The 16,769-nt window shown below is 39.1% G+C and overlaps 1 long non-coding RNA gene across 2 annotated transcripts in view; it reads right to left on the bottom strand.

Moving 5' to 3' along the window:
• The window catches only part of LOC138067652 (uncharacterized), a 41,387-nt gene that overhangs the window by 21,094 nt on the left and 3,524 nt on the right, over nucleotides 1-16,769 (bottom strand). For both annotated transcript variants that reach the window (XR_011141933.1, XR_011141934.1), the window contains exon 2: nucleotides 6,859-7,079. This is a non-coding gene — a long non-coding RNA (uncharacterized lncRNA). The remainder of the gene's footprint in view (nucleotides 1-6,858; nucleotides 7,080-16,769) is intronic.

Genomic DNA, 16,769 nt, shown 5'->3' with positions numbered 1-16,769 from the left:
TGAAGGTTTCACCTATTAATGGCCGGCTGCAAATACAGTTGCTACCATACAAAATTGGGCTTTGCATCTGAGTTTAAATGCAATACTAGTTTGAGAAGCATATCATACGAGAGTCAGCTTATCTCACTTCCATGGTGTTTCTAGATGTCTGTCTGAAGATTAAAACCCTCTTGAAACCAACTACAGAACTTAAGTAATCAAGATACCACTAAACAAGTTTATTCCTCATCTTAAATATTATTAGAAAATTTGGAGGATTAGAGTACATTACATATGGTATGTATTTGTCTTTATTCTCTACATATTTAGCTGAAAGGTTAATGAAAATGCAGATGCAATGGTTCCTTTATATGGGGTTTACCTTCCATGAGTGCCAGTTTTCAGGCTAATTGATTATGTCAGAAGCTCTATAAATATCAATAGCATATGGAAAGGTTAAGCCGAGGTCTCCACATAACTGGATTCATACTCTTTATTGATGGTACAACCATTATCCAACCATAATGGAAGTGCTTTGAGTGTGAAATAGAGTAGAACGTTAGTTAATTTTCACCAGTGACTGACTGGAGGACTCAGACTGACTTCTGCAAACTAATGAACAAGCGTATAATGTAGAGTGTATAAATTGAAATTGGAATTTAAAAAATTAAGTATAATATATAATATAAGGTATGTCATCATTATTTTATCAATTGTAGCTTAGTATTAGTTAATTTATGACGCTCTTTAATTTCCACTGAAATAAACAGTAGCAGGCTGTGTTAGAATAACATCTTGACAATAAGAGAAATTACTACAATATCTGGCTACTTATCTTTCACTAACAGATAAAAAGATACTGTTTTCCTTAAATAATATTAGCAATCAGTTCTTCTAAAACATAATTTTATTGTGCTTTTTTGAGCATGTTAGCAGCACTATTCAAAATGATTTTTCTCTTTCAATTTTTCTCTTTTATTACCTCTTTTTAGTAGGATATGGAGGAAACAACCCAACCCCCCGAATATCATTTCCATGGTGGCGCTAGGTAGCAAAGGGAAAAATTTTCTTCGCACAAGAGTACTGTGGCAATGCCAGTGTCGCCACTCCCCAGCATATCTGGCCCGCTAGTAGCCGTGCAGGAGGGAGGCATGGCCTTGCCAACAAGGACTCTCTTGCAAGGAAACCTGGACAGTTTATTAAATGTTAGAGCAGCTACCAATATATGTTCCATGTGCTGTGGCATGGAGAGGCATATTCAGGCTGCAGCCTGGTGTCATAACTCTATTTTCATGCTCTTGACTGGACTATACTTTCTGTAGTTCCCCTGCCACTCGGGTTTTTTCGGTGTAAAATGGTCTATACTAAACAATTGTGGTAGAATGAGCAAGCCCAGGGTTTCGTTGCAGTTAAAAGTTAAAAACTATGGAGTAGTGCTTTGAAAATAAAACCACTGCAAATGTATCAAAAATTTCTAACCAGCTAGCAAGTGCAACTAAAAATCCTATATATTTTAAACTCAGGAGTCAATGTAATACTTATTTCAGTAAGCAATACGGGCCAGTGGTTTGGCTTTTTGCATTAGGGGTGAAAAAAAATTCTACTGTTTCAGTATTTAGTATGTTTTCTCTCCACACAGAAAATAAATGGAAGCAATTGCAATTCATGCTACTTTGTTTTGCTCTGGCAATGACTATGCTTAGGCCTCAAAATAGATCTGTACTTTGCCATTTAAATTTCCTTTAAATGTAGTCTGTAACAGCAATTAGAAAATGCTGCTTTCTTTTGGTTTAGAAAGATTACTAGAGGGAATTTAGGGGAAAACCAAAAATAATCAACTCCATCTCTAACATCTGTTTCTAACTGTGCTCTTGCATGAAGCTTCTTGTGAGAGTAAAATTCTAGTACTGGCAAAGTCAACAGCAAAATTCACATTGACTTTATCTCAATTGATGGGGTTGTTCCTTTAGGGCCAGACATCTCTATCCTCACTCATGTATTCCTCAAAATCTCACCCAAAATCAGTGTACAGTGAGATATACTTTACTGTGACCCTGATTCTTAAAAAAACTACTGTGTCATCCAATTGATAGAGAATTTATATCTATCTTAGACTGGTTTCTCCTACAATTGAGAAGTCATGAGTGACTTTGTGCAAAATTTGCTTTTATTATTTGCTAAGTCTTGTCTGCACCTGACTTTGAACTTTGGTGGCTACCCAAAAATGAAGTGACCCTTGTTTGTACGGGAAGGATAAACTGCTGTAAGAAGTGACACATGCCGGTGCAACTTATTCCTTTGCTTGCCTGGAGGTGACCTGCAGCCACAGGTCACCTACCTGTGAACAACTCTGGTCACACTGCTGAGTTAAAACAGTGGCTGATGGACCAGTTCCAGTAGTGGAAATGCAGGGAAATCTTGATTAAAGATGCAACAATAGATGCTTTCACATTCCTTCTATCCAGATTTTCATCCATCCTTTACATCTAAAAAGAGGAAATTTACAGTGGATATGTAGGGCAAAAGAGAAAATGAGCTGCTTTTCCTTCTACTGAGAACAGGTAAAAAATCTTTTAGCTTTTGACATAAATATAATATGATGTGGTTGATGACTGTCATCCAGACTAGTCGAAAATGAAAGGTCAAATCCTACTCATTTTAGTCATGTAAAGAACCCCACAAAGTCGGTTTGACTAATGTTCTTCAAGGAGAGAAATTTAGCTTTGAGCATTATCTGGAAAGAAAGAAAATGTAAAGCCACTGCTTTCTCAGAATTGTAGTTAAGAACACTAAAAAAAGATTTATAAATGGCTTTGAATTTCTTTGGTTAGAAAAAGTGCTAGAATTTGACTGAAGTAGCTGAATAGTTCATTAAGGCCCAGATTTATCTGGGGTACAACAGAGCTTTAGCAACATTACTAGCAACATGTACTCTCAAGGCAAATGGTGAAGTCCCATGTACACTGGGGCTTCATCCATCCCCTAAATGGAGGGAAATTTCTGGAAAGTACCTCTAAGAAAGCAGACGACTACACAAATTATCCCTAAAAATAACAGCATTAATAAAGTACTATTTTAATAAATATGTTGCTCATTTCCACTGAGACATGTGAAGGTCATGAGAAAAGTCATTGCTTTTTCGAATTTTGAAAATAACATAAAGACGTTGCTGTGGCATGAATCCCATGTTTTCTGAAACCATGCCCAAATCCTTGTAAATAGATAATACAATGCCTATCTTATTGTGAGAATGCCCCTGCTTATGAACTGTGCTTAAATAACCTTTTACCACCCTAATTAGATTCACAGCGCACCCATATTGGAAAGGGCCATTTTCTCTCTCAATTAGTTGAAAAGGATTAGGCACACCAATAGATAGTACTAAATGCTAATGGGCCAGATCCTAAAGCTGTTACACTGCTTTCTAGCTGTCATTGTGCAGGCATTGATTTCACTAGGATGCTGAGGAAGACCTGAATATGAACATCAGTATGCAGCTCAATATTTTATGGGTTTTCTTCTCTTGGCTTTTAAAAATATTCCCCCTCTGCTATTCTTTAGCCAGCAGAGCAAAAAGAGCTAGCTCCAACACTTCTGAAAAAGGCTGAGTGACAGTACAGAGGCTGGAGGAAATACCAGTTTATTTGTGGCCTTTTTTTATCATCTCTAATGGCAAAATTAAAATTAGTTCCCAATTAAAAGAGAAAAGCACAAGAACAATCTGAGAACAGCAGATAAAGAGTGGCATGAAGGGAAGATTATTAAGCAGCATAGTATAACAGGACCCCAGGTGCAGAAGGGCCTCATTATACTCACATTCTTGTGCTGCAACATACGGACGTACAGTAAACCAAAAAAAAAAAAAATATTCCAAAGGACAGTTTTACACAGCGGCTACACTTGAGATGAGTACATGTTTTTTGAAGACAGACCATAACAACTTGATTTTTACTTCCAAAATACAGTGGCACATTAATTGCTTGATCAGCCAAATGAAACTAAATGTAATTAAGACTAGTGTGGGGTTAATTTGGTCCATAATTATGTTATATAAAGTAAATGAAAATTGTTTCTTTCCTAAATTGCAATTCATTAAAATTACAGATATTAAAATAAGATACTATAAAATTACATGAAGCATGTACACATTAATAGCCATTAGTAATAGCTTGATATTTCTATCCAAGCAACAGTTTATTAGAATGCCAAAAGGTTATATTTGACAACTCACATAACTGATTTTTTTTCCTCATCCTTTCTGCTCCTCTAAGAAATCCAGTCTTACTACATATATAACATATGCCATGTCATGTTTAAGCATGTTTGGCATAGAAGTTTGAGTTTCATATTTAACAGTAATACTTACTGTTCACTGAAATGCTTAAAACAAGGTTGACAACTGTCTCTCTGGAATGAATCACAGCAACCTCAATGCTTCTAGGTGAAGCTGGTGCTGAACATTGCAGCACAATACAGTGCTTTGTTTGGGGTACAAGAAGTTCTAGGTATCCACAAAGTGCATTCTTAGATCCTCTTGACTTTAAATTAATCTTCAGCATGAAATGAAAGTTAAACCCATGCTTCAGTGTTTTGCTGCGCCTTAACAGCCTTCTGCGAGGACCTGAATTCTTTGTATAATTAGAGGCATCAGCAGCATTAGTGGACACTGGCACATACTGAAATCAAAGACAATGGTCAAGGTGTGTAGGTTCTGAGAAGAAATATCCCTACATATTGCTATAAAGGCTTGCAAACTTCAGCATACCACATTTTGACCACTCTTATGAATTCATTTCCCACTGTTTCTTTTTCTGAAAATTTTCCTTTCTAGGATAGAAAATATCCTGAAACAGCATCTCAATATGAAACATGAAGCGTTACTGAATCAGCTCTTTAGCAAGCGTAGCTTCCATGTGATTTTTTGAGCTGATAGTGAATGGTGGGCACTAGAAATATATGTGGTGTTTTCAGTTCTTGTATACATCAGATAACAAGCTGCAGGCACAATACTCATTTTTCACACACCCAGGATTCTCAGGGAAATCAATGGATGGATAGAAAATGCAGGATCAGACTTTTTATTAGGGTCCTGCTTCTTCAACTCCAGGATGACCAAGTTTATTGTCAAAGACATGAAACCTCTAGCTGCATTGCACAGCTGGGTATCATATTTAACCAGGAGGATTAGGATGTAATCCTGTGATTTCTGAGCATTCTGCATTTCCTAAATACTCAGTACTTGCAGGATCCGGATCCTGCTATGTTCTTTGAAAAGCTGCAAACAGATACATTTTATTCAAATGTTCTGTGATTGTTCTCTTATTTACATGAAATACTAAGACATCCTTTGTTAAAGGAAGGAACCGCTACTATTGCAGTATCTTGATGTATGCCTGAAAGATGGTTTTGTAGGTACTGCTTCTAGATTTGCAAGCTTAAGGTAAAATTTCTTTTCAAAATAAACCCTGTCTCTCTAATATTTGTATGAACTCTGACTGTGGATATTTAGTTGGTAGAATGATGTTGTTGTCTGGGGCAGTAAATATATTTGTGTATCAGTCTTAATCATTAATTCCAGTAATTGAGCATTTCATAAAAGCAGTTTGTAAACTGATGATAAAAGATCAGCACCCTACAGTGTTGTTTACACCTGTACAAAGCATTAATATAGTCTTATTTAATAAGCTAACCAATAATAACATTAGGTAGTATATCTTAATGATTATATCTTTCTTATGGCAAACTAAGGGATAAGTTTTGCAATATTTAATTTAGCAAATCTCCCAGTGGTTTCAGTGAAAGTTGTGCTTGATTAAGGATACAGAATTTGGTCGTAATAATATTTTATCATTTATGCATGGAAACGTAGGGTGATAACAGTTATTAGCATTCCAGGTAAAGTAGCTCATGCAAATTATTCTGCTATTAAATACTGAGTCACATTGTATTTAATACCCCCAAATAGTTATGTATATTTAACAGGGAAACGACAATAGAAAAAATGGATTTAGTTCAGATGTTGAGCTGCTATGTAAACCAATTATCTATCCTGAGGGAAACAGCTCGGTCTACAACTACTTAGGCTCTAGGGCCTATTACAAATCTTGGAGTGGGCTGTTGTTTCAGTTCTCAAGGGAATCTACCACGTCACAGTGGAAATAGTTGACAATAATTAGAAAGCCTGCTTCTGCCAGTATTGCAGACATTTTTTAATACCTTTCTAAGCGTTATGGGAGATAATATATAAGGTTTTAGAATTCCAGTCAGGCTAAGGTGAACCATGGAAAGGACAACTGCACAATAGCCCCAAACTGGACTGTGACAGGCTAATTATTGTGGCTTCATTATAAAACCTCTTTTTGCATAGGTCACCTGGGAAATGTAATTAAAAATGCATTATTGGTGTATATTTTCATTGAAGCAATTAAATTAAAAAGCCAAAAAATAATTATTTGACGAGCAAATAGTAATGTTGGTCAACAGCGTTTATCTAAGAAAGAGAGAACATGTTAGTGGTTCATTAGCAGTAAATGTGTTAACTGGAACTCTGTTTGAAAAACGAGCCATAGAACAGGTTTTAAATAGTCAGATTAAAGGATTTATAATGTCAAGTTTAACACAGAAATTATAGATAGTATTATATTGCCATGAATAATAGCACCTTTAATCTGACTTAGTAAAATGATTTACTACACATAGTGTGCTTTTCACAATTATAGGGCTATATATCTATCTAATATCTAACATCTATATCAGCCGTATGGGGGGATATGAACACACACTTATCCACACCTAGGTGGGTTTGCAAGCGTAGGTGTAGGGACATGTGTTATCCATAGTTCAGCATCTGTTACAGAAAAGTCTTTTACCAAAACCTACCTCAGCAACACTGTGCTCAGGGATTCTCCTTTAGGCTCTGTTTAAATTTCTATTGCAGAGCCTTAGGGATGTCCAAGAAGCCAGCTGATATGTGAGGTGGCACGTGCTGGGGTACCCAGGGTGACGTGGGTGGCATCGCCAGGCTGACAGCGTAGCTTTCCCGGACAGTGCTGCGTGGATGCCGCTGCCTAGCAGATTACTGCTGCACTGATGTAAAGCACCTGTACAACACATAGACAGTAAAACCAGTTTTCTTTCCAGGAACACTGCGTTGATTAAGTGCATACTTGACAATCGTTTTTCATGTAGTAAGGAAGTCTCGTGTCTCCTGAGTACATCACCTTCGCTGTGTTGCTCAAACTCTCCTTACAGGACAGATGCAATAGGATGGATGCTGCTCAGCCAGGCTCTGCTTGTAGAGAAGGTGAAGTTGACTCCCCTTGCACGAAGGACATATTTGAGAGTCTCAAAGGCAAATTCAGTCTTTCCTGTACAGAACCCATTTGGTACCCCTCATCACTATTGACCAGAGTGCGGATGCACCATGGACTTGCATAGCAGCATTAAAATGTTTTCTATTTTGTTGTCTATTCCTCTTATTGGTGACTCGGAAATTTCTCCTTGCCTTCTGACAGCAACAGTGCTGTGCTGGCATTGCCAGGGAACGCTGTGCAGCCCCCTAGCACCTCTGGCCTGAGGCAAGGCACTTGGAACCTACCCTTAAGGGGTAGGAGCCTATTCTTAAGGCTCTTTTCTCCAAGCATTAATCCCTAATTTCATCTGTTATTTTCTTGTAGAGTTGCTCATAAGACCTTTCTGTAACACTTTGTACATAGATTTAATCCTGAATATTTCTCACCACCTGTAAACTTTGCCATTCAGTTCTTAGCCCTTTTCCTGATAATTTATGAATACGTTGAACAGCACAATCCCGGCATAGATCTCTAGAGGATTCTGCCAGTAATCATCCTTCTCTGTGAAAATTGACCACTTACTGTTCCCCTTTGTTTCCCTTCTTTTCACCAGTTGTTAATCCTGAGGAATACCTCCCCTTTAGCCCATGACTAATCTTCAAGTTTTTGTTTCTCTAAGAGCCTTTGGTGAGGGATTTTGTTGAAAGTCTTTTGAAAATCCAGTCACACTGTATCAACTGATTCAGTGTTATCCACATGCGCATTGATGTGATCTAACAGCTATAAAAGATACTGGGCATGACTGCTGTACAAAAGTTAACGTTGACCCTCTTCCCATACTGCATGCACATCTATGGGCCTGCTAATTTTTTGGTGTGGTCTCTACCTGTTTACCTGATGCAGAAATGAAGATACAGATCTGCATTTACTAGGATCATTTGTGAGGACCCATTTTAAGGGTCAATGTCACATTAGCCAAATGTTGTATCTCTACCACTGTGGCTGTTTTAAACCAAACTACAGTTACTGTTTGATTTCATATATAAATTCTCAGACAGTTTGGGTGAATTCCATCCGGCCTTGGCAGCTGCTTCTTGTCCCAGCGTACTAACGGGTTCTAAAACTTTATCTATTGGTAAACTTTACCTGTTGATAAAGTTGCAGCAATTCCCCTATTCCTCACCTCTACAGATCAGCACTGCTGTAAGAGCCTTCTGACTTGTTTTTAGAGTGCAGAAATACAAATTGCTTTTTTTGTGATGGCTTTATCTTTGGGCTCTCTTTTTATGTTGTGTTTAACCCTTTTCCTCCCCCTCCCTCAATTAAACTTTCAGTCCACTATCTGCTTTCCCAGGGCCTGGTGTAACTTTGAGACCTTAGGCATTCGTGTAGCTCTCTGAATGAACACGTGGGCAACTCCATGTTTTGAGAAGAAAGTTCTGTATGTTGATTACTTCTCATCACAAAGACATGCTTATGTAACCCAGATTTCTTATTTAAAATATTTTACATGGCTCCTTCCTTACCATTGTTAATCTCTTTCCTCAGGTATATTTTATCACACCCTAAATCTTATGGTCGACTTTTCACAATAGAAGATTTACAGGTAGGTAAATAGCTACAAAAAAGGTTCCACACTATAAATACAACTGTATTATGCTGTTACCTTCAAACAGCTGGCCTGATCCTCCTCTCATTGAAGAAGGAAGTTTGCTGTTGGCTCTCCTTACAATACAACATTGTTATACCAGGGCGCTGAAGCATTCTCATCAATACAGTGACTCTTCTGTTACTGCATTTGATTTTAAGACTTTTTCAACAATAACAAAGTATATCTAATGGTTATATCTTTTCTAAAAATAGTCTCTTCCAGACATTTCTCTCCTTCTTCCTCTCTCCACATTATATTTGCATGCATGCATGCATGCATTTATGTACTAAAACCAAAGATGAGTTTCTATACTTTTTTATGACTTTCATTCCTAACAATTCCTATGCCCCAATTTGAAAAAATGCCTAAACCTGAAAACAAATTAAATACACAAACTTCTGTTGCTGGTCAGACCAAGACCCTAAGGGTTGCATTCTGTATTCAATTACACAAGTGTTACTCCCGTTGGAATCAGGACTGGAGGGCAGAATTCAGCCTGAAATGGTAAACAAGAAAAATCTGAACTGAGCTTGTGTTTTCCTTAGTGTACTAGTATGTACCAAGGTAGTGTTAAATATAAGGTCCTTATTTGGGAAAAAGGGCAAGAATAAAAAATCAGTGATCAACCAGGGGAAGATTTCTCCAGGACAGAATTTTCCATCTCTATGCTTTGGCACAAATGGGTGTGTTAAAATGCAGAAACCTTTGTTCTGAGGCTCCCAAACTGAGCTTGTTTTGACTTTCCCCTCTCCACCGTGCCAGGGGTGTGTGTCTCAGCCGCTCTTCACTGCAGCTGCACATCCCGTTCGGGTCACCAGCTCCCTCGCCCTCTTCTTATGCCGTCCCCAGACCCGCTCCTTTCTAGACACCCACAAGAAGTGGGACAGCAATCGGCAGCACTCCTCTTGCGCTCGTTTCACAGCATGGACAAAGGTTGCTTGTGCTTTCCTAGTGGAAACTGTGGCTTTTACTTCTGAAAGCTTTTTTTTTCTTTCTCACACAGCAGCGTCTTTATGCTGTAACTCCAGTCTGTCAGCTGAGCGACTAGTAGACTGCTTTACTTTTTGGTGAAGGACTTAGCACATTTTTGAGTACTGCAGAAATTTGAGCAGAGGGAGCACACAAAATACAGGTGTGCAGGGAAGATTTAAACTTTACCAGTGCACCAAGCTGTCCCTCTGCTCTCTGCATTTCTCCGCCGCTCAGGAAGTGTTCCTGATTAAAGGAGCTACGCCGGTCTACAGGAGGCATCAACTGCTCTTCCTTCTCTAGCAGCTTAATGTGGGTCACAGCTCCATGTCGGACAGAGGGGCCAAGGCTGGAGACAGAAGAATGTTATGTTTCAAAGAGTTACGTGTATAGTTAAGGTACAATTTAAAATAAAGCAGAAATTATTTGGAAAGCAGAGCCTAAGACAAGGCTGACATTCATTTCCTTGCAGCAGAGGATGCGGTACAGACAGTGACCAGTTTAGTACATGAGTGGTCTTCCTGTCTCGCAGAATAGAGCCATTGTAGTGAGCAGCAGTCGTTCACAGTTTAACAAAGAGCAGTGTGGGTGTGCAATCCCAGAAAAGGCAGTGGTAGGAAGAATGGGAGTTTACTTGAGAAGGCTGTGCAAAGCACCTACTTCATACTAGTGCCGAAAGAGTCAGTGCTTCAGAAGTAGTTTCTTATGAATTGCGGCGTAATGTATTTTTCAATCTTTTATCCTCTCATGTATGAACAGACACAACTGATGTATGATTTTCAGAAAAGAATGTGATCTGAGTGTACTGTCTGAAGCTTAGCAGGGTTGTTAACAATTTCCGAGTATGTTCATGAAAATTGTTACTCCAATTTGTCTAAGCTCACTTTCAGAGCAGCGGTACAATTTAATGCACTGTTTTTAGAAGCCACCTCCAGTAGGACCGAGATGTCCTATGGGCACAACCTGTCTCCTACAGCAGAAGTTTGGGAGACTTTGCAACACGATAGCTGGCCAGTTTATTTGGCCTCAGAGAAAATATCATCCTCTTCCTCGGTGAAACTGTGACCTACTGGCCCAAATACCTCATCTGATCTCAGCTGCTATGATATCTTAGAAATAAATACTACTTGTGTTAGCCATGCAGTGATCCTAATCTTTGAAATCTTTATACGTCCAGCTTCATTCCAACATTAGAGAAGGTCTGGTAACCATGCAAAAAATGTTAGCTATCTCTAAAATGTGATAAAACTAAAATAAATGTAGAAATTGATGAAATGAGGAGCAAATGATTATGGGCATTGTTAGGCAATGCACAGGTTCAGGGAAGATGAACTTTTCCTTTTCGAAAGTTCTGAAAGTATCTCTAAAAGTTTAACTGGCAGCAAGCATGAACAGGCTCTGGTTCTAAGAGTTTCTTCTTGGAAATAACTGGAAATAACAGTGCTTGAAACGAGAGGTAACTACTAAACTGTAAGGCAAGGGTTAATTTTTCTTTTCTTAGAAAAGCAGTAAAGGCTGACTCTTTCCATTCTGCATTATATGTGGCATTATTCATGGCAGCTGCAACCTATTTCTAATCCTAAATTCTGATAGTTTATTGCCATTGGGGGAGAAGAAGGATTTAGTCTTTGCTCTAGAATTCCAGGTGTCTGAGAGATTTGCAAGAGCTGTGAAAAAGGGAAAAGTGATGCAAAGAATATGACATTTCTGGAAATATCATTTTGATTTTGGTCATGAGGGAAGAGGAATGGATGGTTAAGGTCATCTGCTGAACTGGCATTTCAGTGCTTGGGCAAGCACAGAATTGAGCGGACAGACTTTTCAGAGTCATGGGTTAAATTACTGCTTTGAAGTGTGGCACCACCATATAACTTACAGGTCTAAGAACATGCCTAGTTCTCTCCAGTCTACCTACGCTTGCAATTTTCATTCTCAGTTATTTTGCATCACATTGCTGACCCTGGAGACAATGAACAACTTTGTCCAGTTTTAAAACTTTCTGCAATTGCTTAGGAAAGTGCAACGGGATCCAGAGTGGAAGCAGGGTTGGGGGCAGAGTCTTCAAGCTCCTGAATAAATCAGGTGGTTGGTACTATGGCAGCTGTCCGCTAGACTGTAAGGGGTGAAGTCCCAGCGTCTCATCTCCTCCTTTTCCACATAAAACAAGTCATGGAACTTCCCTGAATTAATTTCTGCTTTTAGTCTTACAGCTGTGGTTGTGCTGAATGTATCTTTTAGAGAAAGACCTGTCCTTAATATTTTCTGCTGATGAAAAGTCCAGTGCACTCCTTGCTTGCTAGTCCACAGTGCCTAATTACCCATGCTGTTTAAAGTATGAACCTATGTCTAGTCTGAATTTGTCTCACTTCTGTTTCCAGCCATTGGATCTTATAATATCTTTCTGCTGGGTTGAAGTACTGTGTGTTTTCCAAAGTACTCTTCCCCATGCAGTTAAATACAGATTTGTGAAAATCTGCTCTTTTGACCTTCTCTTTGATAAATTCGGAGTGTTACCTCTACTGCCTTGGAAGCAATGCCCAGGTTCAGATTTGATCAAGCAGCTCAAGCCAAGTTGGCAGTTCTGTACCATAGGCGTTTCCTTGCCTCCGACTCACAATGGCAGAAAAAAATGCAAGCTTGCCAGCTATCCCACTGGCCTTTCTCACACCAGGGATGTTTGCCCAGATACAGACCTTGTATATAGATGTGCTTCTGAAGGCAAGGGAGAAATATCTACCCTGCTCATTCCTAGGTATGTGCATAAAATACAGTAAATTCTAGACTCTAATTACTGAGATGAATTTATTAGCCAAGGTGACAAATTGCAACTTTTTATATGCACCTATTTATAGGCACCGTGGGCTTATTCTTTTGCAACCTTTGTCCCAGGAATTTTGAGAGGAGCTTCTTCCCTACAAGACCTGAGACCTCAAGGTCTCAGAGTGGGGCAGGAGTGTGAGCTCAGTGCATATGATCTAGGTATTGCCCAAGCCTGCTGCTCAGTCCGCAGAAAAAGAGAGAGGAAAAAGTAATGTCTTTTGGTGCATGTAGAAAAGCTTCAGTGCCTCTTTCTTGGACTGAGACAAAAAAGTTGCAATTACTTAGTCAGTAGTGGTGATGCTTAAAACATGAGCTTTTCTAAACTTCCCCAAGAAGAAGTTTTTTCCACTAGAAAAAGTAGTTGCTTCACTCCAAACTAGACACAAAGAGCAAGCCAACAGGAACATGGTGTAAAGGATCAGGATTCTGGCTTCAAATGTGAACCATCCAAGTTAATATGATAACATAGCTTTACCAGCAGCATTTTTCATTACATTCATGTTTACCAGCTGTTCAGTCTTTCTCTTAGCTCTTTTCTGAACCCACTCTCATTTTTTTCAATGGCTTCCTTAAAGTGTGGACAGCAGTGCTGGATTGCAATAGCAGGTGCTCCAATATCAAGGCAATATAACCTTCATCTATCCTCCTTTTTATATATTGAAGCTTCTCTCTACTCATAGTAACCACACTGTCAGATAAACAACTCATGTTCAGCTGAGTATCTGCCATAATCATTATTTCTTCTTTTTCAGAGATACTGCCTTAGAACTGTACAATCGGGAATTCCCTTGTTCTAAATATGGCCTGTATTTTCTTCTAGATGAACAGCCTTTCACTGTTGTCATTGAAACATATATTGTTTGATTCTGCCAGCTCACTATACAGTACAGATCACTTTATATCAATCTCCAGCTTTTATCTTTAGTTATCACTTCTCAGTTTTTCTGAAAACTTTATCAGAAATTATATGACTCTATGTTTTTACAGGTTATTGATAAAAAATATGACAATGATGTGGAAAAAAAAGTAATCCCAGTTAGATCCTTCTACAAATACACTGCTCAGTGATAATTTCCCATTTAGAATTAGACCTCAAGAAGCAACAGCTGATTTTTAACTTATATAATGTGTACCAAACTTATTTTATATTGTTCTAAATCCCTAATTAAAATGTTGTTCAACAAAGCTAATCAAATGCTCCATAGATCCTATTACATCAGTAATATTGTTTTTGTCAACCAAATTTCTGTTTTCATCAAATTAGTTTGATAAGCCCTGTTTGACAAAAACTGAAGTCGATCGGCATTCATTAAATGCTCTTGTTTAATTCTTCAGAACCTGAGGAGGTCCACTGCATTGCTACTTGATATAAGCAGGACTGTAGCTTACAGTATTTTGTGCATGACTTTGTTTTCTTCATAGTAATGGCAATGTTTATTAGCGCTTAGAAAAATCTAAGCAAGGAATTATTGGTGATTTGAGATCTGTAATCAGGTGGAGAACAAGCTTCTGTATGGTCTGATTATAAATATATATGACGCATATATGCATATATGCCATATGTGCCATTTGATATATAGAATTATATGCCATCATTGTTAAATACTTTTAAATAATCCCACATGGAGAGGACTGAGGTTTGTATGGCTCCTGCCAGTATGGAAATGTAGCATATATTTTATATACAGCAGCTTCATTCCTTATCTTTGCTGAGGTCTCCTTAATGGCTTGAAGGTTGAACTCTTAAGGTTGAAATCTTGCAGTATTTATTTAGAAACCATGGGAAATATTCAGAATTTCTATGCATTTATTTGTACATCGCTGTGCTAAGCAAATCAAACTGTGGCCTTTGTTTCCTTCAAGTAATAGCATGGTAATAAGTTAATGAAAAGCAGGTTGGAGAAGGGTGTGAGGGAATATTAATGATAGCTATGTATTTGCATGTACAGAATATTTATGTATTGCAATAATACTTGGAAGTAATGCATATTACTGGCATATGTATCACTTTCCCTATGAATCCATAATGTAAGCATATACATATGGAGAGGGCATGTGCGTATGTGTGGGAGAGAACAAGCAAACAGTAGGTGTAGCCGAAGTAGACCACAGAGCCAAGGCGAGGTCCCTGGGACCATGCAGCGTACAGCAGGACCACAGGAGCCAGCCAGCTCTGGGGTGCTGAGACTGCATTATTTTTGCTAGGGAGCTGGAAAGGTGGTAGCTCTCAGGTGAGGGTCTCAGGGCAGGCAAGGTGGTCGATGCAAAGACAGCTGCAACACTCCCTCCACATCTCCTAACCCCCCACCGTCCACGAATGCCTGACCTCAGCAGCTGACAAACACTGAGATAATGCCTTGGGGGGTGCCACTATTTCCCCTCACCCCCCACTCCCATTTTTAGCTCTTGCTGTGTATTTTCATTCTAGTTTTTAGCAGTGGTCCAACATTGGAAAGCAGCTTTTAGCAGTGGCCACAGTGTACTGCTGACTGTAGGCACCACACCTGTTTGCCCAGTCCCAGGTTTCTCCCACCACCTGCTGTGGTTTGGACTGATGAGGTAGGACAGAAACTGCACCACACTCGACAAATCATACTCCACCAACTCTGTTAGGCCCTCAGTTAGGCTATCAGAATTCAAGAATAGCTAATAAGAGCTATGCTTTCAATGACTAATTTTTCCCGTTACATGCGTCTTTCATATCTAGTCACTGAGTCAAATTTAATACAGGCTAGGAGAAGCCAATGCCATTAATGATGTATCCCTGTGTGAATATAATAGATGCATGGAGCTATGGCTAGAGGGGTCTACTGTATATCACTAACTCTGACCTTCTGGAGGAGGTCAGTATAACTTGATATACCACAGGTACATCAGAAGCCGCTGAACTCCACAGAGTTACCCCTGTAGTAAACCCAATAACTCATGCTCAGCTAAAATGTAGCTTCCTTTAAAGTATCCCATTTTGATCTGAAGAGACTGGGATCTGGCATTACTTGGAAGACAGCCATGGATGTATTTTAGATATAGTTTCTCGCTCATTGGAATGTGTCTGGCTTTAGCTTGCAGTCGTGGGGTCTTGTTCAGCCTGTCTTTGCTAAATTAAAGAGCCCTTTAGTGTCTGGTTTTCTCCCTGTAATCAAATTTGTCACCTCAACTATTGCATCCAGTGCAGAACCCATCAATAGCAGAAGGAAATGATCAACACCTTTGCTGCCAGCCTCATCAGAGAACAAAAGATGAAAATAACATGGAGATTGAAATGATAAAACTCACGCCGTGTGCAGAGCTCTGCCGCGAGGTGCGGGCTGGTGTCCTGTGCTGGGATGGCTGGCGGCCCTGTTGGCACGTTCAAAATCATGGGTGCCTAAACAAAGCACCACACTGCCCAGGGCAGGCAGCCCAGGAGCTCTTATAGGCACAAAAAACATATGGGTATTGTGTCAAATAATTCAGCTACACCTCCTATTGCTGGTATAATTATAATTGTGTGGAAAAACATGGGAGTATTTCTAGAAGCAAAAGATAGTTGGGATCACCTGCCGCCTTATGTTCAGTTAATAAATTTGTTCACTTTCAAGATGAAGTGCTTATTATGGAATCCCAGCTAACAAGTCCAAGAACGGTCTCTACAATCTAACGAACCTGTAGAGTTAATTCCTTTTAAAGATCTTTATTTTTTTTTCCAAAATTGTGCTAACTCCTAGCAGAGACATTAAAAACTACCATCCCATGTTTTCTCAGAGGAAATAGATTTCAAACCCTTTCCCAAAGGTAGCAAAGGAATCCCTGTTATTTGCCTTATTTAATCCAGACTGGACAGAGCACTTCAGAACATATTGCAGAGAATAATCCTGTCTTCCACGAGGAAGACTAGAGAATATAGCTGAGCTCTTGCTTTTATAGTTTTTGAATACCCTCCCCTGAGGTCACCCAGTTCTGCGGAAGGCCTTTCCCATTGTAAATCAGGGAAAAAACAAAATAAAACAAAACACCCCAGTGACAAAAATGCAATTTGTCATAGACTTCTTGATAAACAGGAGTTGGCCGTCACATGC

Source organism: Struthio camelus, chromosome 6 (assembly GCF_040807025.1).
Source record: "Struthio camelus isolate bStrCam1 chromosome 6, bStrCam1.hap1, whole genome shotgun sequence".
NCBI lineage: Eukaryota > Metazoa > Chordata > Aves > Struthioniformes > Struthionidae > Struthio > Struthio camelus.
This window is presented reverse-complemented; position numbering and strand designations above follow the sequence as displayed.